The sequence below is a fragment of the Uloborus diversus genome, chromosome 2 (assembly GCF_026930045.1).
Source record: "Uloborus diversus isolate 005 chromosome 2, Udiv.v.3.1, whole genome shotgun sequence".
NCBI lineage: Eukaryota > Metazoa > Arthropoda > Arachnida > Araneae > Uloboridae > Uloborus > Uloborus diversus.
The window spans coordinates 104,889,826-104,911,510 of NC_072732.1; the positions used below are offsets into that span (position 1 = coordinate 104,889,826).

At 33.7% G+C, this 21,685-nt stretch overlaps 1 protein-coding gene across 2 annotated transcripts in view; it reads right to left on the reverse strand.

Moving 5' to 3' along the window:
• Positions 1–1,296: 1,296 nt before the first annotated feature.
• Positions 1,297–21,685, reverse strand: part of LOC129235314 (muscle M-line assembly protein unc-89-like) — a 582,103-nt gene continuing 561,714 nt past the window's right edge. For both annotated transcript variants that reach the window (XM_054869050.1, XM_054869049.1), the window contains exon 10: positions 1,297–1,807. The gene's annotated coding sequence lies outside the window, so the exon portion shown is untranslated. The remainder of the gene's footprint in view (positions 1,808–21,685) is intronic.

Genomic DNA, 21,685 nt, shown 5'->3' on the forward strand with positions numbered 1-21,685 from the left:
ACGGTTCAATCATGGTCTACCATATATACAAACGTTTTCTTCGGAAGTTTTCATTAAATTTACAACATCTTGGAATGTTGGCAACGTCTTAGAGACAGTTTTCGGACGAGAAACTGGTAACATGTTCATAGCGGATGTCTATTCAGGTGATGAAGATACAGAAGTTAACATGCATGTCGCTATAACAACGAGTATAAAAAAAATCAGTTTTTTTTCTTCTAATGTTAAAATGAGGAAAATTTTAATTGAGATTTTTTTTTTCATTTTTGTCTACGAATATTTGAGAATTATAATATGCGTATAAGAAAAATTATTTTTCTCAATATTTCTATAAAATAGGGAAAAAGTAATTTTATTATTTCTTTTCTAGATTTAGTGATTGCAAATGTCAAATGATTGAAAACTTTGATTGTTAGTTTTGAAAAAATGCAATGTAAAAATGATGTAAAAGATGGAATATTTATTAAAATAAAAGCAAGTAATAAATCATGTTTTAATTATGCTCGTGAAAATAAAATCGATTTATACAAAACGAAAAGCAGAATTACAAGGAAAACTGAGGCGGTGAAAAGGAAAGGCATATAAGTGCTAAAATTGAAAATGTGGAGATAACCAGTTAAAATATTAGGAGGATCTCTCCTCTGCTATGGGGCAAGAGATGGTACAAGTAGTTTTAGTAGGTGCTGTTGTACAGCAAGTGTTTGAGCAAATTTTCAATTAAAGACTACTTAGGGTCTGAGAATTAAAAGTGTTTTACTCAAAACTTTAGAACATCCTCTTGCCACCCCACCCCCTTTGCTTCTCATTGCCTCAATTTCAAAAAGAAAAAAAGTATCTATTTAATTTTGTCTGAAGTAGCTATTTAATTTTAAAAAAATGATAATACTTCATTTAGCGAAAAAATGCTTGTTTATAATGGAGTTGCGTACTGGTTTCTCACCATTCGCATACCTAGTGCATTTCTCCAAGATCATTCTTTCCATTCTTTCATGCGGCAGCCTCTATCAGGGGACAGTCATTGCCTCGTGAATTTTAACGCTCAGTCTCCCATCCAGATGGAGATACCTAGCATCTCTCCGATGCGAAATTGCATTATGAATTTCATTTTGTCGCGAGTATTCAATTCCAAACGGACACTGAAGACGTTTTTCACACGTCGTATAATCATATGACATGTATCCCGCCAATTTTCCGCACGTTTATATCGACCGACTGGAGAAAAAGTGTGACACGAAAAAGAGTGTTGTTTTGAAAGAAGAAAAATTGCCATTCTGTAAAGAACTGATCTTAAAAATTTAATCATATGTCACAGCTTCATCATGGGTTTTCGACAAGACTGATGTAACTTTAAACATACAACTTCCAATTGTTCGTTTTTTACATGAAAAGTCTAAACAGTTGTGACATCATTTCACCAGTCTTTATCAATATAAAAAGGTTCAGGATTGGCACACACACTGGGCTTCAAAGTGTTGTTCCAAAAACTTTATACAACTTAGAAAGATTATTTCAAAATCACAACGTTTTAAAACTGTCTGTGCAATTCGAAGCATTGCTGAACCGCTCTTGTTCTTCGGCACTTTTAGATCGAAACGATTTCACTGTAACTGTAATGCTTGAGTTAGGAGTATACGATTGATCGTCGCAGAGTAAATGAAACTTATAAAAACAATAAAGAATCTAAGTTTCGAAATACATTCTTTACAGATGGTGAATTGCACTAAATTTAATTGTGGTAGAATCCAAGTCAGAAAACTCTTGGAATTATTACAGCTTTACACATGGGTGCGATTTCCAGTTCTTAGCCCTAAAGAGGGAGAGAGAAAAAAAATCAAGAATTAATAAGATATATTTTTTCTTTAAGCAAGAAATGTATGTTTAAATCAGTTTTTCATCAATACTTTTAGAGGTAAACACATACAATTTGGAATGCCTATTTGAATATTTGAGGTGGTTGGTATCAAAACCAGCTTATTTCATTTTTCAAAAAGTCTTCTCAGGAGGAACAGAAACATTTCATGCTCTGCCCACTTAAACTTCTTTATTGTTTGAAAAAGAATTGGTGTATGACTTCCACCAAATTCTTCTTTCCTCTGTTTCTTTTTTTAATTTAGCAATATTATCCAATTATTTACAGATGAAAATAATTTGTATGGAGCTAGTTTTGAAGTAAATCGCCCCCCCCCCTTTTTTTTCCTTTCAATTTCCCATTCACACTCCAAATTATGTGGTATTTCAATTTTATGCCATACGAGAGTCAGTGCAATCAAAGTTGCGAACTGATTAAGCACCTGTTAAGTTAAGGGGTCACCAAGAAACAAGATGGAGAAGTAAATGCAACTTGTATCAGATGAAATAAACTATACAGTACTGTTGCCATTTTTTAAACAAGTCTTGAAAGGAAAAATTTTTTTCCAGCCATTTCCAGAAATTTGGATGACTGACAGCCCTTAGGATAATGTTTGCACTCGTTTCCAGAGCCGATATTTTTATATTTTTTCAGCTTTTTTATGATAAATGTTCTTAAGATATATATATATGTATTTAATTGTAAAAAAAAGTAGCTGAAATCTCTAATCTGTTTTGTTTAGATTTTTTTAGAATATGATGCTTACAGCCATGGGACAGGGCGTACAAATGACATCTCACTGAAAAATTTTACTTTTAATGGAGAATTTTTTTTTAACAAAGTTAAATATCGAAATTACAGTGCTAATGAAGTATAAAAGTATTCATAAGAAAGGTCTTTTTTAAAAAAGAAATTAAACAGAATAAAAATATCATAGTGGAACAAAAACCTTGCCACTTTTGTAGAATCACGCATGTGGTAGAAGCAGGAATTGAGTTGCTTTTTAACACGGGGTTTTGCCAATGGTTTTCGACCCGAATAAGATGGATTCGTTTCAAATAGCTTTGTGGCATGATGGTATCGGCAAACAAGCATCAAACTATGAAAGAAAAATACTTGAAAAATCAAGGCTTGAACTAGTTTTAATACTAAACATCCCACTTAAAAAACTTTTAACATACGCTGAAAAGGTAAAATATATTGTAGATTTAAAAATACAATGTAACTTTAGTGTATGTTTCGAAATCATTTATAAAATAACACTTCTGATAATGGAACCATAGTAAAATAGTTTCGATTCTTCATATGACTGCGAATCGATTTCATTTGAAGCACCTGAGGTAGTTTGTAGGGGAAGACAATTGCAATATGTTGTATAAATTTACCAGCAGTAGCAAATAAGTTTTCCCTTTGATTTTTGAAATGTACATGCATTGTTTCTTTTCTTGCAATTATTCAGTAAAAAAAAATATGTTTTGTACTCTCTCTTTGTAACATGCTTCGAAATATTTTTCAGTCATCTTCCGATTTCTGAAACATTTAAGAATGTTATTGAGAAGATTTGCTTTTTGTTGATGTCTTTCCATGCCATGATTTTTTAAATATGGATTAGGAAAGCAATCTTCAAAGTTTTTAAGAGTCCCAAATATTGCGAACTAAAAAGAAATTGCAGTTAAAGAAATAAGAACTTTTCTACTGCTTTTATGATCTGCGTTAGGCACAATTCTGCAAAAAGTTGTAGAAAGTGAGTGATTGATTTGAAAATTGTAAGAATGTTGTAAATGAAATACTTAATTCTGAAACGCCTTTTAACTTGTTTCCAAGTTTTCCAAAGCAAATAAATAACAATTTGCTGTTAAATAAATATAAAATCGCAGAAAATATACAAAAGTTGAAAACGCTGGGGTGGGAGCTAAACGAAAAAGCTCGCACGTTCAAACAGCTTGGGAGATAAATATTAATGTTTTTATGAACATTGACAAAAGACAGGACTTGCTTTTCAAATTGCTATTCAAAGTTTAATAATATAATGTTCCTAGTTCTAATTACAAAAATAAGAATTACCGAGTTAAAAGAAACAAAACCAATGAAGAGTACAATACGTTACCTAAATTTAAATTTTTATTGGTGGCCGAATTCAAGGAGTTTAAACATAAACGATTAATTGACATTGCATATCAAACCATACACACATATACACACAGTCATCCTTTTATTTTTTTTAACAATTACGAAAATGATCTTATAGATAGGGAGATTTATTTTCAAATCCCTAAACTTTCAGGATGTGAAAACAAAATGGTCCCGAACGAAATTTTTCATGAGAAATTCAGTCAAAAAATTTCTCCAACTTTTTTTTAATGAGTTTTGAAATGAAAAATGATTTTTTTTTCAAAGTCAGTGCGACTCATGGATATTTTAATAACCGTTTGAAGGATTTTATCAAACGAAAGACTGAAATCAAAATCTTAAAAGAACGAAAAAGAAAAGGAAAACTATAAGTACAAAAGGAGAAAAAAGTTAGTTCCGAGCAACTCATTTTAAATTTCGCTAATGCTGTTCAAATATTCTGGTTATGTGATTTTATGTATGAGCCTTGTATGATTCATTCAAAACTTCTTCAAAGAATGTCAACTTTGTGGTTTGAACAAACATTTTTTTTCAATTAAACAGTTAATTTGTGCAAATACTTGAAGAATTAGGACATTAAGCTTGAAATAGACAAGAAAATAATTTAGGAACTATACCACTCTTTGATGGATAGTATCAAGGATGTTTAAATATAACGAGCCTAGAATTATGTGCATTAATTTCCATTAACAAATAATAAAACAAAAATCAATTTGAGAGACACATTATTTTATCTACAATATTTAACAGATTTGAAGAACTGAAACATTGTCTTTTTAACAGAAAAATGCGAAAAGCAAAAACAAATCATTAGTTGCGAAAGACAATTCATGCTTAGATATCTTTAGTGCGGTATCTTTTTTTGTTTCCCAGTAATCTGTGGAAACAGAAATATTTCGAAGCTGATTCATAAAAGATTCTAATAACAGATGTTTATCTAAAATTTAGGACGTTTTTACATGAATTGCTTATTTTTGATAGCTACCTTTTGAACGATAAAGAATATTTTATCTTTAGTTGAAGGTAAGAGATGCGTCGTTGAATAGGTTTTGCAATGCTTACATCTTTTCGCAAAAAATTCCTCTGTAAAGTGTTGATACTGCTTACGCCTGCAATTCAAGCTTGTTTTACATGAATATGAGGATTCTTTCAAACGCAATACATTTATGTCTCGATTTACACTGCATTCAAATTGCAGAATTTTTGCTTGAAATGTTTCGAAATATGCGGTAGAACTTTTCATCCGAGAACGTCAGCCCGACAAGAACAGTCAAATCTAAATTTACATTTTCTTTCGTTTCGCTCTTTTCCATTGTTTCTCGCACTTTTTTTCATTCATTTTCACGCTCTTTTACTTCCTTTTACATAGTAAAGGAAGTATTGTATTCGTGAAAAATTTTTTCCTCAAGTTTCGGCCGAAGTTTCCATTTTACTCATCCCAAAAACGAATGTTGAGTGATATTTTTGATCCGATCGCTCGTGCATATCGCTGTTCGGGTGGGACACTAATACAACTGCATAAAGTGCAACTTCACAGTAAAACCAAATATACATGAAACAACCTCACACAATGAAACATAGTTGAGTTATTGCCCTGGTGGCTAAAAGTTGAAAAACAAATCTGTCCGTGTTCCTCCGTATGGGGCACGTTTTGACCCAGTGGAGACAATAACTCATTTTCAATTAATTTTGCTGTTATGTCACTGTCCCACCGGAACAGCGATATCTGCCTAAGAACGCATGGAAGCCCGAAATATCCATTTTGACGAATCCCGATTGAATTACCACGAGTTTTTTCGTGACGTCTGTATGTATGTATCTCGCATAACTCAAAAACGGTATGTCGTAGAAAGTTAAAATTTGGTACGAAGACTCCTAATTTTCTTTTCTTGCAGTACTACAACTACAGGGAGGTCTAGAAATCAAGCTCCGGTACAGAAATATTTGATTTAGAAACACTATTAATATTATATGCAATTTACTTTGCTAGCTAGCTATACACAATATTTTTCGGCAAGACAAACCAATTTCGTTTTCATATTCCATGCACACTGATAGTAGCGCCCCGAATTTAAATTTTTAAAACTAGGAAAATTTTGAATTTACCGAATGGAATTCCGAACTTCACCGAATGATTTAAAAGAAAGAAGAAAAACGTGCATAGATACATACTTGCTGATGAAAAAAGGGGAAGTAGTTATAACAGTTGCAAAAGAAAACGTGCTGTAAAGATAGTTATCGACTGGTAGTTGAGATGAAACACTAAATAATGATTTAGGTTAAGGAAAGGCTTAGAAAATTTGAACTAAAAACGCTTATAACTCGCGTAATAGTTAAGTTGGAAGAACATAACAAAGTCCATCATCCTGTGCACAAAAATGCATACTTTCGATTGATACATAATGTTAAAATGTGCAAGTATTTTGTCTTTCCCGAATTCGGGAATATATGTGAAAACTGTGTCTTAACTTGGATAAATTGTATATTATTTGGTCTGTCGGCTAGTTCTCCAGCTTTGCGCATTCACCTAACAGGGCCTTTTTGAGACTTCATTTTGCACTATGTATAAAATGTTATCATAATTATTATTGTTATTTATTACATTTAATCTTCTGTTGCAGAAAATTATATTTATTTACCATTAACAAATTCATTCAGCATAGATTTTTATTATAGGCATACTTAAAGCAATTTTGTTTTAATTTGTTTCTCCGATTAATCGGTAAAAATTGGCCGATTATAGGTTTTATTGCTGCTTAATCGGTGCATCTTTAATATGCACTTTGAGGTAACTGATAAATTGAAACTAAAAGCTGTTGATTTTATTTCACGTATTGCTGAGTAACAAAAACAGTCTCCAAATATTTGCTGAGAAGCAGGCAAATTATTCATCAAATTAAATTTGTTTACTGACTCATGCTGAATTTCTAAAATAAATAAGTAAATAAATGTATTAAATAAATAAATGAAATAAATAAATAAATACATGAAATAAATAAATAAATATATGAAACAAATTAATAAATGAAAAAGAAATAAAAAAGGCAGGTGCCATATTCTTCTAAACTTATATAAACATCTTGAAATCAGGTTAAGTCTTGTCCTAGTTGTAAGAAATTTTTAAGAAAGAAGAAAAAAAAAACAGAAGAAGTTGAGGATTTGAGCTCCCTTGAACTTCTACGATCAAGAAATTGATTATTTCACAACTAATTTGATCCAATCAAAACTAATGATTTCATTCAGGAAACTTAACGTTCGGAAATATATTATTGTACTTCTCAAATTACGTTGTCTAAATTTTTTCCCGAACGTTTCTACAGCTCTACTTCTAGAGTTTTATCATTCGAAAAGTTTTTTCCTGTCCCCCTCTCCCTTATTGCTTTTTAAAACGGGTCTACCGTTTACTTACAGGGAAGTGTTCAAGAGGAAAGTCTTTCTTTTCGAAGGTAAACCAATTTCACTAGAATTGGAAACCTTCCTTCAAACTATTATTCGCAAACAAGGAAATTGCAGACGACTTAATTTTTGTGACCTTGTTTAGGCTGAGCACAATATATCTTTCGAATCGTGACAATAGTAGCTTGGAAATGAAATGGAAAAGAAAACAATTTTTTTTCTCGAATTTCAACACTATTGTGTTTTATGAGAGGTGATTGAAAACTGTAACTGATCAGAAATGACGCATATAAGGTCAAGAGCGGAAGAGTGTGCGCAAAAACAATTTTAGATCTTGTTACAAGTAAATTGGACATAACGGTGTTTTCTTCTCATAAACAATTGTTTTTCGAAATTAAGTAATCGTTCATACACTATGCCCCTATAAACAAGGTAGGCTTCATCTTCCATCTAATTGTTTTTGAAAGCGGTTTGAATCGTTATGGCTGGAAATTAGCCGCTTTTATGGCATTTTCCTTCAAGCTGATATTTTTCTGATGCTAAATATACTAACAACATAATGGGCAATACAGTCGGATCCCGACTTACGCGAGGGATGTGTTACAAGACTCATCGCGTAAGTCGAAATTTCGCGTTGTGGAAAAGTGTTGTGTTTAATTTTTTTTTTAAACATACCCAATCATTTTAGACACTTTTAAACTGTTTTAAGCCATTTTTTAACTATATATTATCGTTTCTTACATAAACAGCTGATTTCTACCGTATTAAAAAAAAAGCTGTTACGATGCAGAAAATCAATGACCAATGGGAGAGAGAGACATAAAAATAAAACTAAAATGCGCACAGTATGTAGTAATAATAAAGCAGATACAATAAGTTGCATTTATTAAAAATTGATGATAATGATTTATGCTTTGCAATCTGATCGTCATTCCAATATATTTTTAAATACAGTAGTTTCATATTTACTTTTATAACATTTACATCTGTGGTAACACCCCTCTTTCAAAGTCTTTATAATCTACAATACAAGAGCGGATTCCAGTTTCATATGTTTGCATTTTGCTTAAACACTACTCTGCGAGGTGCGAGCTTCATATTGAAATTAAGGTCTGAACTTATTGCCTTCTCCTGACTTTTAATTATACGTATGAAAAATTCACTCATACCTAATTGTCGTACTACCTTCGACCTACTTTCTAGTTGTTCAAGCGTATCAAAAGTATTTATCTTTTCTTAAATTGTCGCAAACTTTCGCTTTTTGTTTCCACCTTCAAACTTTATATGAAACAGTGTGCATAGGTGCCACAATATTTAATCACCTTCCATATTTAGAATAAATAAATGAAGAATGAGGTGTGGTGATATATTCATACTAACAAAGCTGTGTTTACAGTGCAGTGTGTGGGAACTTACACAGTCAGTAATGCTAAAAGGATGAAAGTACATTCACAAAGTCAATGTTTAGCAGTCAATAACAAAGCCGAAACGTAGCATCAAGATTCCTTTCCAAATATTTTCGTGTTGAGAGCGAGAAATTCGCTTTTGCTCTAAAATTCGTTGCTCCTGAAAAACTCGCGTTATAGCCATTTCGCGTAAAGCCTTGGTTTCCTAGGAGCGAACTCGCCAATCGTCGGCGTCGCTTCTCGCCAAATTTGATTTTTCTGCGCATGCGCGCCCGAACTAAATCGATGTCGTGAATGGTCACGCCGGAATCCATTGATTTCAGCCTCACGGCGAGGAGCAACGTCTAAGATCGGCGATTTGCTCCTAGGAAACCAGTGTTTAAGTCGAATCGCGTTGTCGACTGTACCCCGTTGAAAATTCCAGAAAATCCTTATATATATATATATATATATATATATATATATATATATATATATATATATATATATATATATATATATATATATATATATATATATATATATATATATATATATATATAATAGCCAATGATCGAGGAAAGGCTTTATTATGACAAGGCTGAACTCGATCCGGTAACTTAAACTTTTTTTGCTGGTAAGATAGTGTCATTTCAGGGGAATGAAGAAACGAAAAAATGGTCAACAATGAACGCTACCTACTGGATTTTAGGGTTAATCCACTGGAGTTAGGGTTACAATTTCAACTATCAAAATATCACGAAACATGGAATGGCTTCGTTCAAAGGTAGAAGCAATTTACACCCGTCATACCTTGACGGGCGAATTTCTAGTGTTAAGGAACAGATATTATTGAAAAATGTTTGTTTACAGTACGGAGAAAATTTTACAGTAAATATTGCCAAAAAAGGAAACTAGTGCAGTGGTAATGAGTGTTACATGAATTACGGTGCGAAGCAGATAATTTGCTTTCCCTCCTTTATTCCCCAGTTCGTCCTATTCAGTATAGGGCAGGTGTTCTCAAACCTTTTCCACTGGCGGCACCCTTTGAAGAATTAGAGCTTTCACACGGCACTCCAGTCCATCGCTATTATATACGGTAAGTGCACCAAACAAGAACACGCTGAGGTTCATAACCTAGTATCTCGCTAATTTATGATTGAATTGGCTTCAGCTTTTGCATGGCCACCAGATTACTTACAAAATATCCGAAACAATACATAAACAAGTGAAAATTTAAGATTTAAGAATGTTTTTCAGCAGTTTTAACAAAGAAGGACGGTTTAACCTTGTTATGATTATAAATTAGTCTCAAAGAACAATAAATAACTTTTTTCATACTAGTAAACTACAGTGAACCATGGAGAAACGAAACGTACTGTATAATAAGGTCGGGTAGTTCTGACATCATTCTTCTGTAATAACTTTTGTTACCTTGTTTCTGCTGCCTGCTGATTAGAAATTGCTTGTTGATAACACTTTATCATCAGGTAATGTTTCTGATGACTATGAAGTCACGATCAAGCAAATTTTCGCTATGCTACATCAATGAGAAGATGACCTTATTGGTGAAAATGACTTTATTTTTCACACCCATCTTAAATATATATTGATACTATGGACACTTTGCGGGACCCCACGTCTCTTCCTACGGAACCCCAGGGTACCGCGGCACCCAGTTTGAGAACCCCTGGTAAAATTGATAGGGTGTCGATTTACGAACAAGGCGATGGTAGGCTCGAACCCTACTGCTTGTATTTCGTCTTTTGAATCAGCTCAGCTACCCATAGCGCTCTTGTTCTTTTGTAGTACCCTATAATTTTACAGTAAAATAGGATTTTACAGTAAGTAATAACAGCAATATGGATGTCAGTAATCTTAATCGCGAAAATTCTGATTTTTTTTCTTTTTGTTTTATGGTGCATGAAAAATGTGCAACCTTCTTTAAAATATGGTCACTTTGTAATGACCAGAAGCTGAGAAATCCCTGGTCTAGTACGTCCTGAGGTATACTATAAAGTACTTCCAAATTAAGAGATTTATTTTATACCACGCACTTGCAAATTAATAATTTAATAAACAAATTAACAAGTTTATTTTATTAAATTAAAATTTCATTATTAAGAAGAAACATTTTTGAACTGAAAGAATGCGCTATTAACTTAGACAACAAAGACAGTACATTACATCCGAATTTTTTTGCACGCATTGAAATATATGTGTGACTAAATCACTTAAAACTAAGTGTCACACCTTGATTTTCTCCAATGCTGTTTTTTGGAGTTGCGTCATTTTTGTAATCGGGAGTATATATCTGCAGACTTTTTTTTAACCTTAAGTTTTGAGACACTGGATACTAATGTCAATATGTTCTTACTGATTTAAATTCAAACACAATTTTTCTTCATATTTTTTAGGGTAATAATGAGAAATGAATATTTTTAAATTCATTAAAAAAAAAATTTTGCTTCTTTCTTTGATTATGATGTCATTGAAAGCAATGATGTCGTTGATAATTACATAATAAATACGAAACATTAACGTATTTCACAAATCGATTACTCTTTTAAATGACGCTAGTCTAGATAAAATCTGACGACGTAAGATAAGACGTTTAAAGGAAAAAAAATTATCAAAAAAAACAAAAAAAAAAAACAAGAAGGATATGATCTCAGCAAATATTTTTGCTTGAGAAGAATCTTTTAAAAAACGTAACGTATGATCTATGCCACCATTTAGACAATAAGGAAGCTATAATTCTTTCAATAGAGTTTTTTAGTTTTAAATAATTTTTGAACCAAATATCTGTACCTCAGAGCCAGAAGGACGTAAGTCACATTATGATAATTTTACTGGAGAGGGGAAAAACTGTTTTCTGGCGCATGCAAAGGATAGGACGCGCGCGATTTTAACCCTAAAAAATTGAAAAGGATTTTTTTATAAAGAATTACGTTCACACGGGTCGATGCAGAATAGGCTTCTACATACAATGCACCAATTTGCGGAAAATCACAATTTTTGGACTTACGTTACTCTGGCTCTGAGGGACAGATATTACTTTTTACGATTTTTTTTTTCAGTGTGCCCGATTGGGTGTATCTATATTGAAGAAGGAACAATTCCTGCAAGGAAATGGCGAGAAAATTTCTGTTTGCCCGCTGAACAAACTTGTTCATTTACAGGGATCGTGCACTTTTTTTCATTTACGCCCCTCAAAAAACCAAAGCAGTTCCATATAACTCTTCAGTTTTTTCACAATAATTACACGCCATGAAGCGTTTAGTATAAAAAGAAGTTCAATTCATTTATATAAATTTCATAGAAGAGATGAAAAACCTTTCACACTTCGCTCAGTTCAGTTTTCCAAAATATTTCCTATCCTTTGAAAAATATTTAGTGTACGACTTTATTCTTGTTTTCGCTTTTAAATTAGTCGTATTGTGTGATGATTCACGGATAAAAATAATTTGGATTAGGCTGGTTTTGAAGTAAATTGATCTTCTCTTTAGCGTTTTTCGATTCAAATTCTATTAATTTAAGGTATTGGTACAGATGATTGTCTTTACATAGTGTCCAACTATGAAAGCATCGATTGAGCTGGTTTTGATGTAAATCGGAGTTTTTGTCACCGTTTTTCGACCGGATTCAGTTCGATTCCTTCCATATCGCTTTGAGGCTGTATAGAATCGCCAAAGATTAAGCAAATTATATTTAAAAAAAAGAAAAGAAAAAGAAAAAACATGGATTGAGTTGGTTTTAACACTACTATATAAACGCAATTGCAACACCACGAAGGACTTATGCGAGTGAGCTGAAAATTGCAGGAAATGTAAAGTAGGGCATGATATGCAAATGATTAGAATTGCAGACCGGTAGCGCATGCGTATGCTGAGCAGCGCCCTCTGAACGACGGATCGAACCGAATATAAATAGACGGCTGTAGCGAGGCGTGTATGATTATCGGTGGTTATATACTAGAGTAAACGTTAACTGAATCTTTACTGTGCCTCTTCGACGAAAGAAAGCGAAATTTGAGCAAATTTCGGAGTTTGAACGGGGCAGAATCGTCGGCCTTCGTGAAGCTGGATTGTCTTATCGTGCAGTAGCCGACTCGTGTGCAGCGTAACAGCAGCACAATCATGCGTGCTTGGAAGCAGTAGACGGACGAGGGTCGGACAGCTCAGAAATCCGGGAGTGAACCCCGAAATGTGACGTCAGCTCGCGATGACCGACACCTGGTACGTATGGCACTGACGGACCGCACAGCTTCTTCTAGACAATTGGCAGCACAGTGAGCAACAGCTACAGGTGTTTCATTGTGTGCTTCATCAATTCGGAGATGCCTGCTGCAGCGTGGACTGCGTGCAAGCATTCTTTTATACAGGATTCCTCTCACGCAAAACCATCGTCGCCTGCGGCTAGAATGAACCAATGTGCACACTGTCAAAAATGAAACGCTCAATTTTGACGATTCGGCAATCCTCGAGCACTATTTCGTTATTTTCGACGATCCTTTCGTCACCGAATCACGTGATATTTGACGAAACCAGAAATCTCAAATTTTTCACGAAATTATTTCGTCCCGATTTCGTCACATTGCAGTGCATTCTGGGAGATTTCGTTTCAATCTTGTACTTTGTCGTTAAATTATCTTATCTCAATTATTCTAAAGGATTCATAAAAAAGGTTAGCATTTATTGAAATTTGTATGTGCAATGTGCCTTCTTTTATGTATTGTTACATTTTTGTATAGTGTTGTGTTTATAGTTGTATTTAAAACACATTAAAATTGAAAACGAACGGTTCGATTTGGTTTAGAATTCTGTGTGTTAACTTTGAGACACCTCCACGTTAGGCTTAGCTAGCGTTGTTTTTTTTATTTAGAAGAAAATGTTGGTTCGTTGACATTTGTTTCCAAAAGCGTACTTCTTTTATTTCGTTAAAAAAATTACAAACATGACTAAAGAGTTTTTACGAATTTAAACTTACAAAAAAAAAAAAAAAAAAAAAAAAAAAAACCTCCACCGTAGCTTAACTAACACAGATCATAAATACAGCGCTTTTATAAAAGGCATAGAACTTTGAAGCTTTTAATTTCAACATGGAATATATTACATGGTTATGTGTTTTCATTCTTCTCCATGAATTTTACAAAAATAATTCTGTTAAACGAAGTGTATTTTTTAGTTTAATAGTTCAAATTTGTTTCATTCTGCATTTTTATTTTCTTAAACAAATACTATATACCAATCCCCCAATATGCTTACCAGCTTACCCCACGTTGTTTATATGATCTCTTTCCCCGGCGGCAGATGTTTCTAGCAATCAGTGCTGATGTTCATTATTTGTGCAGCCTTTTTTTTTTTAACTTGCACAAAACATGAAGTAAAGTAAATATCAATTTGATAAAATCATTTTAAGATAGAGAAAATATTAATTTCCATAAAGAACTCTTTGTGCTTTATATTTCAGCAGAATATTTTCAATATTTTTTCAATTTTTCCGCAAATTAAAATAAATTATTGAAGTGAAGTTTTAATGTTTAACCTCAATTTAAAAAGAAAAAAAAGAAAAGATAGTATATAGCATGTTTGAAAATTGTGATAACAATAATAAGTATTATTTGTTGTTTATTTTCCCACTTCATGCACTAAATTTATAAGTTTTTCTATGTCAATTTGTGTTACATGATTTGTCATAATTATGAATTTTTCCATTATACATAGTTTCTGCTGCTAAAATAAATGCAGCAAATCTTTTAAGTTGGAGTTGTGATTTTGCTGCATATAAAATAAAATGTCTGAAAATTTACCCGAACTTCAATTGAAAAATTGAAAGGATAATGAAAATATATGAAAAATTAAAAGGATAATGAAAATTTATGATAAACTTTATATATGTAACAAGCTTTGCTCACCACACTAGTCCCTATTTTCATTATATACCTTTAAAAAAAAATCCATTGATATCAGTCAATTAGTTCTCAAGACACAAACAAACTAGAAAATGCACTTTGTTATTGGGTTTCCCCTATCTTTGGCAGCTCTTCTCCCTTGGCGTTTTTTTTTTATTTCCTGCGTGAAAATTGCATATTTTGAAAATCATTTATGCTTAGTTAAAAGATGATACTCCCTTCGTCTCCGTCCCAAAACTAGTAAGTAGAGCTACGTTTGAATATTTTTGTACTAGTGATTGATTCTGATGATTTTATGATTTTGTTCGAATATTTTTTAAAGATTTCAAAGTAGTATAACTATCAATTAACAACTTTACTTGGCAAGCATTCCCTCTTAAAATCATTACCAGCTGAGTTAAAAAAATCCGAAATACACACGCCCTTAAGCTACGCCCCATTTTGTAAGTACTCTACCCCCAGTATAGCAGAAAAATCAGTTTTTTTCCCTACTAAATCCCTATCCATCAGCTTAGAAGGTAGCTTTATGTAATTACTAGTTAACTTACGAAATAGAGCGTGGCTTCGAGTGTTGGAGCCCTGGGTTTTTGACTCTAATTTGATAGTAGTTTAAGGAGGTAAAGCTCGGTAAGTAAATGTTGTTTATTGATAACATAGCACAATAAAATCTCTGAAAAAAGTGCAAATAAAATCATAATCACCAATTTCAGTACTACTTAATTCATAAGTACTTTATTGGAACTAATTTGGGTGGGGGGGGGGGGGGGGAGTACTTCAGAAAACATTCGTAAAGAAAACGGAACACGAAAATCGGAAAAAAAAAACGGTGTATTTTGGCTATCAGTTAAAATAAAAAATAAATTTAAAAAAAAATCACAGATCAACAATTTTCGCACTTTTGATTTTTTTATAGCTCAAAAAAATGAAAATTCACGACTTGATGTGCAAAAGAATTAACTCGTTTAATGGCTAAATAATGCTGTTTCTCGATAAATTGAAGAAACTCTAATTCTAGAATATTATTCAGAAATTAATTTCAGAAACTAAATGAGAGTCTAGCTGCCTAAATAAAAATTTTGTTCATCCGCTGTAAAAATAACTCATTCTTGCAATCTGCTTGAAAAAAAGCTGTCAGCATCGAAATAATCATATATTTTGAAAAATATGAAAATTAAATCAGATGCTTTTCAAAGTCACAAGAAAATCGTAGCTTTTTAACTTAAGGAAAAAAAAACTCAGTTTTTGAAAGAAATCGTGAAAACATGTTTTATTTCAGAAATAAACTGCTGCATTTAATCGCAAACTTTCATCGAAATAGAAAAAAGATCCATGTGCATGAGGGCATACACCCATGGACTTAAATCTTTACTTATTATGTATATATTCTCTTTTTAAAACTTTTTTAGGATGGATCCAACATCACGGAGATAATCGGAACAAGGACAGACGAAGACTTTTTCATAATTATAACAATATTCTAAATGTTCGTATATTATATTTTGATTTCATGTTACACATGTTTGGAAATAAAAATAAAAACTTAGGGGTAAAAAGCAAAGGTATATTTTTATAATTATTTAACAAACATTACACTAAATTAATTTTACCAAAATATTTATTTCACATCTGCATTTTTTAAAGATTTATATCTTCAAATACCTTTTGCAATTTTGGCAGAGAATTGTTTTCAAAGTATGAAGTATGCATTGCATGCAATAATAAAGTTAATGTATTAAACATAAATTTGGCCAGATAAACATTCTACATACAAGCAAAATAAATAAAACAAATAATTAATTGGAAAAAGAAAAAGGTAAGCTTTTTCTTAAGATTATCTAATTTTATTTTCTGTATCTAATTTTAGAACAAATATGTACGAACTTAAAGTTGTCCATTTTATTATACTTTTTCTTTGAAATTTGTGGTATAAGTTGGATAAAAATCTTTTTTTTTTTTTTTTTTTTTTCTGGAATTTTTTCATGCGATGCAATGAAGAAGAAACTTTTCAGCAATTTTCTTCCGAGCATATATCGATCTGACTGTGCATAAAAGTGGCACATGATTTTTTTTTTCCAGAACCCAATGTCTGCTGAGGAAGTAGCACTTTTATATTCCCAGTAGGGGCAGGGCGACGTAGGAATTTCTACATCGTGATGCATCGCCATCCTTACATCGCGATGTAGCGATGTAGTTCAAACAGTTTGAAATATTCTTTCCGCTTTAGGGGCACCCCCTCCCCAATTAGGGGAGTTTTCCTTACAAAAATCCAGGCTTTTGTCAGATCTTTTTCTAATTTGGCACATAGGTTCTTTAATCACATGGGGTAGTACCCCATATGAATACTACCCCAAGGGAAACTATCCTATGTGGATTTCCAGCATCAAAGGATATATGGGCCGAATCTGGAAAAGATCCGACGACAACTGGATTTTTATGAGGAAAACTCCTATAAGGTTTGCCACACATAGCGGGACGAAAACTACACTATATGAGAATTCCGAAACATCAAAAGACAAATGTACCAAATTTGGAACAAATCAGACAAAAACTGGGTTCTTATAAGACCCCCCAACCACACACACACGTGGTTTCCCACTCCATAGCGGGACGAAAATGGGCATTCCCGAGTGTCAAAGGACATCTGTGACAATTTTGGAAAAGACATGATAAAACTGGTTTTTTTGTAAGAAAACCCCTCATTTGGTGGTTGTCCCCCATAGCGGGGCGAAAACTACCTTATGAGAGTTCCTGAGCATCAATGAACAAACCTCAATGCCAAATTTTGGAAAGATCCGACAAAAAATGAATTTTTTTCAAGGAAAACCCCCCATCGGGGTTGCCCCCCGCCCCACCCATACATTGACGAAAGCTAACCTCCGTGAATTCCTGAGCATCAAACCTCTAGGGTAAATTTAGAAAAGATCGGACAAAAACTTTTTTTTATATAAGGAGAACCCCCAATGCGTGGTTGCCCCCCCATTCCATCATGGAGGGTTGAAAACTACCATGTGTGAATTCCCGAGCATCAGAGGACCTCTGTTCCAAATTTGGAAAAGATATGATAAAAACTGTTTTTTTTATAAGAACCCCTCCCGTATGGGGGTTGCCCCCCATAGCGGAAAGAAAACCACCCTATGAGAATTCCTGAGCATCAAATAACGAAACTCTGCAAAATTCGGAAAGATCCAACAAAAACTGGATTTTTTGTAGGAAAACTACCATAGGGGTTGCTCCCCCCCCCCATAGAAGGCCGAAAACTACCCTGCGTGAATCCCCTTGCACCAAAGAGCCTATGTGTCAAATTTTGGAAAGATCCGACAAGAGTTGGATTTTTTGAAGGAACCCCCCCCCCCCCCTTATAAAGTGATGAAAACTACCCTGCGTGATTCTTGAGCATCTAAGAACCTCTGTGGTAAATTTAAAAAAGATGGGACAAAAACTTTTTTTTAATACGGAGAACCCCCAATGCGGGGTTGTCTGTCCCCCCCGCCCCCTCCCCACACACAGAGGGGCATAAACGACCTTGTGTGAATTCCCGAGCCTCCAATAACGAACCTCTGTGCCAAATTTGGAAAATATCCGACAAAAATTAGATTGTTTGAAGGAAAACCCCCATTATGGGGGGTTTAATTAGATACCATGGGGAGTTTAATCTGCAATGATTTGTTTTACCTTTTTTAAGAAGCTGTTTGTTTGCATTTTTACATAAATAAAAATTTTCTTGACATATTTTATGTGCCTCTTTTTTAACAATTACTTGTCTTTTTTTTATGGGGGGGGGGGGGGCTGTAGGCCCATTGTTTCAATTTTTCCCCAAATATGACAAACAGTCAGTACTCAATAAAAATTTTACAGAAAACGGACTAAAACAACGGCCAGTCATGTGTAAAAACATGAGTGTTCAAAAATCAAGACTGGTGGGGGGAGGGGGTCAATTGACCCCCTGACCCCGTAAATGACGGGCCTGTGAAAGTGACTATACGCAATAAAGTGGGAAACTACGGTGGTAAGATTCTGAAGTTAGGATTTTATCACACGCACACAAATCTTATAAAATACAGTCGAACCTCGTTATAACGAATTTAAAGGGACCATTAAAATCGATTATTATAAAACGTGGTTCGCTTTATCCAAAAAAACAATAAACAATTAGACAAGGATTGCAAAAAAGTTCATTTCAGCATTTATTTGTTTTAAGCGTGTTCGAATTAACGAGGTTCTACTGTAGTCTCAAAAAAAAAAAAAAAAATGTGCTAAAAAAAAAAATAAATTTTCTTAAAAATTTACGAAATTAATATCCTCATATATGACGAAATTAATTTGACGAAACTAATACTCTCAAAACTACGAAAATGATAGTTAATTTGACGAAACTAGAATGAAGAAATATTTCGTTACATTTGACGAAATTCGCATCCTCAAACCACTCTAACAAAAGCAGTTTCTTCAATTTGACGAAATGTTCGCTCGGAGCATATCCCTGGAAGTGGTTTCGTCAAAAACGAAGAAAATTTCGTCAAATTTGAAAGTTCATTTCTGAGAGTGCATAGGAGCTGGCGTGCGGATTGGCAGCAGGTTGTCTTTTCTGACGAATCCCGCTTCAATTTGTGGCACCATGATGGCCGAATTCGTGTCAGGAGCTATGCCGGTGAACGGCACATTCCGGAGTGCATTATCGAACGTCACAGTGGAGGAACACCCCGAGTTATGGTCTGGGGTACCATAGCATATTATGGACGATCACAATTGCTACGAATTGTGGGCAATTTTAACAGCATCCGATACATAAACGAAGTTTTACAGCCCCAAGCTATTTCTTTCCTGCGAAGATTGCCAGGGGCTGCATTCCAGCAGGATAATGTCCGTCCACATGTCGCCAGGACTGTCAAATCCTACCTTGAATAGCAGCATGTACTGCTTCTTCCTTGGCTTGCATATTCCCCGGATATGACACCGAATAAACATGTGTGGGATTTCGTTGGGCGGCATCTCGCTTGTGATCCTCGTCCTGTAGCTTCGCCAGACGAACTTTGGTTGCTCATACAAACAATATGGAATACTCTTCCGCAGGCATATATTCAAACTTTTTTTCACTCCATGCCGAGTCGTGTAGCAGCTCTTATTGCAGCGCGCGGTGGCCACACAAAATACTAATTTCTATCTCTTTTATTATTTGTTTGGTTTGAAAATGTAATCATTTATTTGCACCATTACCACTCAACTGTGTATTAAATTTCATTAAACTATGATGCTTTCTTCATGGTGTTGCAATTTTCACAAACAAGAGTACAAAAAAATGCCTGGATGTGTGCGTATGTTACTTATACAAATCCAGTTTACGTCGGAGCTTTGCTGAATTCGGTACACAGATCTTTTAATGCTAAGAAATTCACACTGGTTGGAAGGGGGATCCAACCCTATGGGGGGGGGCGAAAGAAAATCCGTGAAACAGGATGTTTCTGCCTATTAATAACAAATGATTTCGTTTTTGGAATTTAAAAAAAAATCTGAAGAGGCGTGTTGATGAGAAATTCCGCATTACTTTTTTTTTTCTTTTAGTTCAGGATAATTGTTGAACATGTGTCACTTGACAATTTTATTTTCAAAGTAGATCGTGCTGCGCCGGGCAACGCAGCTAGTAGCAGTTAATGGCTTTCATTGACACTGCCAAAAGCTAGTTTTTAACGATATTAAAAATTTCTGAAAATTAAATTGCGCTTTAAAATTTCCATTTACTGGTTAGAGTACTACATCACAATGAAAAGTTTTTCGTAAAAAAAGAAAAGTGGTTGAAAAAAGTTTCATATCCTTCTGTTTCAACAAAAATATTACACGTACGCATTTTCTTCTGGCACAATATTTCCTTCGGAATACTATCTTTCTGGATATAAGTAAGTGGACTATTGATTTTTCTGTAACCAGGACAAGTTGTTAGGAGGGTTGGCGAACTTTCAGAGCATTTAATGTCGGATATTGATTTTCGATTGAGTCCTAAAATAGCCACTAATACACATATTTTATTCTTTGTTAGTCACAAGGTACAAAAATAATTTAATAGGCTTTTAAAGGGCTATTGACATAACTGAACTCATTTTAATTGGAGAGTAGTTGAAATAGTTCGTGATAAAAATATTTTTGAAATTATATTGGTAATAAAAATAGTACCTGTAAAAATAATTTACTTTTTATTGAGATAAATATAAAGGGCTTCTTTAACTGTGTTGAAACTTTGATTAACTGCATAAGCTCAGAGGCGTGCACAGAAATTTTGGGGCCAGTCACAAATGACTTTTCTAGGCTCCCTTCTATGTTGTTTACCCCTATACTTCACACTTAGGTTTGAAAATATTGAGCCCCCTTCAGGCTCTGCCCGGGCCAACAAGCGTCCGTTCTCCCCCTCCCCCTGTGCACGCCCCTGCATAAGCTAGTTATTTTGAGAATATATTAAGAACTGTTTATGTATGGAAAGAAAATTTGATACAGATAAAAGCAAATTTAGGAAATAAGTTCAATAATGCTCACACGTACAAGGTTCAATTTTTGAATTCATAAAACATGGACTAATTACCCTTACGAAGCAAAATCAATGCCTTTGTGTTGAAAATATAAATTATCGAAAAGTGTCATCTAAGCACAACACAGTTGGCTTTATTATGAACCCCTGTTCCTAATAAGGCCAGTTCACCAGCTTTTGTTAAACTGCGTCCAAACATAATTTAAACTTAAACTTTCACATGAATTAATTTTTTATCTTATTTTTTTTATTTGATGAATGTATAAAAATTGGTGCCAATTGAATCATAGATGAGCGAAATATTAGACCCCCAAACCTTAGGTTGTCCTTATTTGGTATCAATTGCGTTCCTAGCACGGGCGTTAAAACAAACAAGTATAAATTACATATGCATTTTCAGAAAAATTTGTCCTAGGTAACGAATAGGTAATAGCCCCTTCCCCACAGTACTGTGCTGTTTTTTTCGTTGTAATTTAATAGAATAAATATAATTTAAA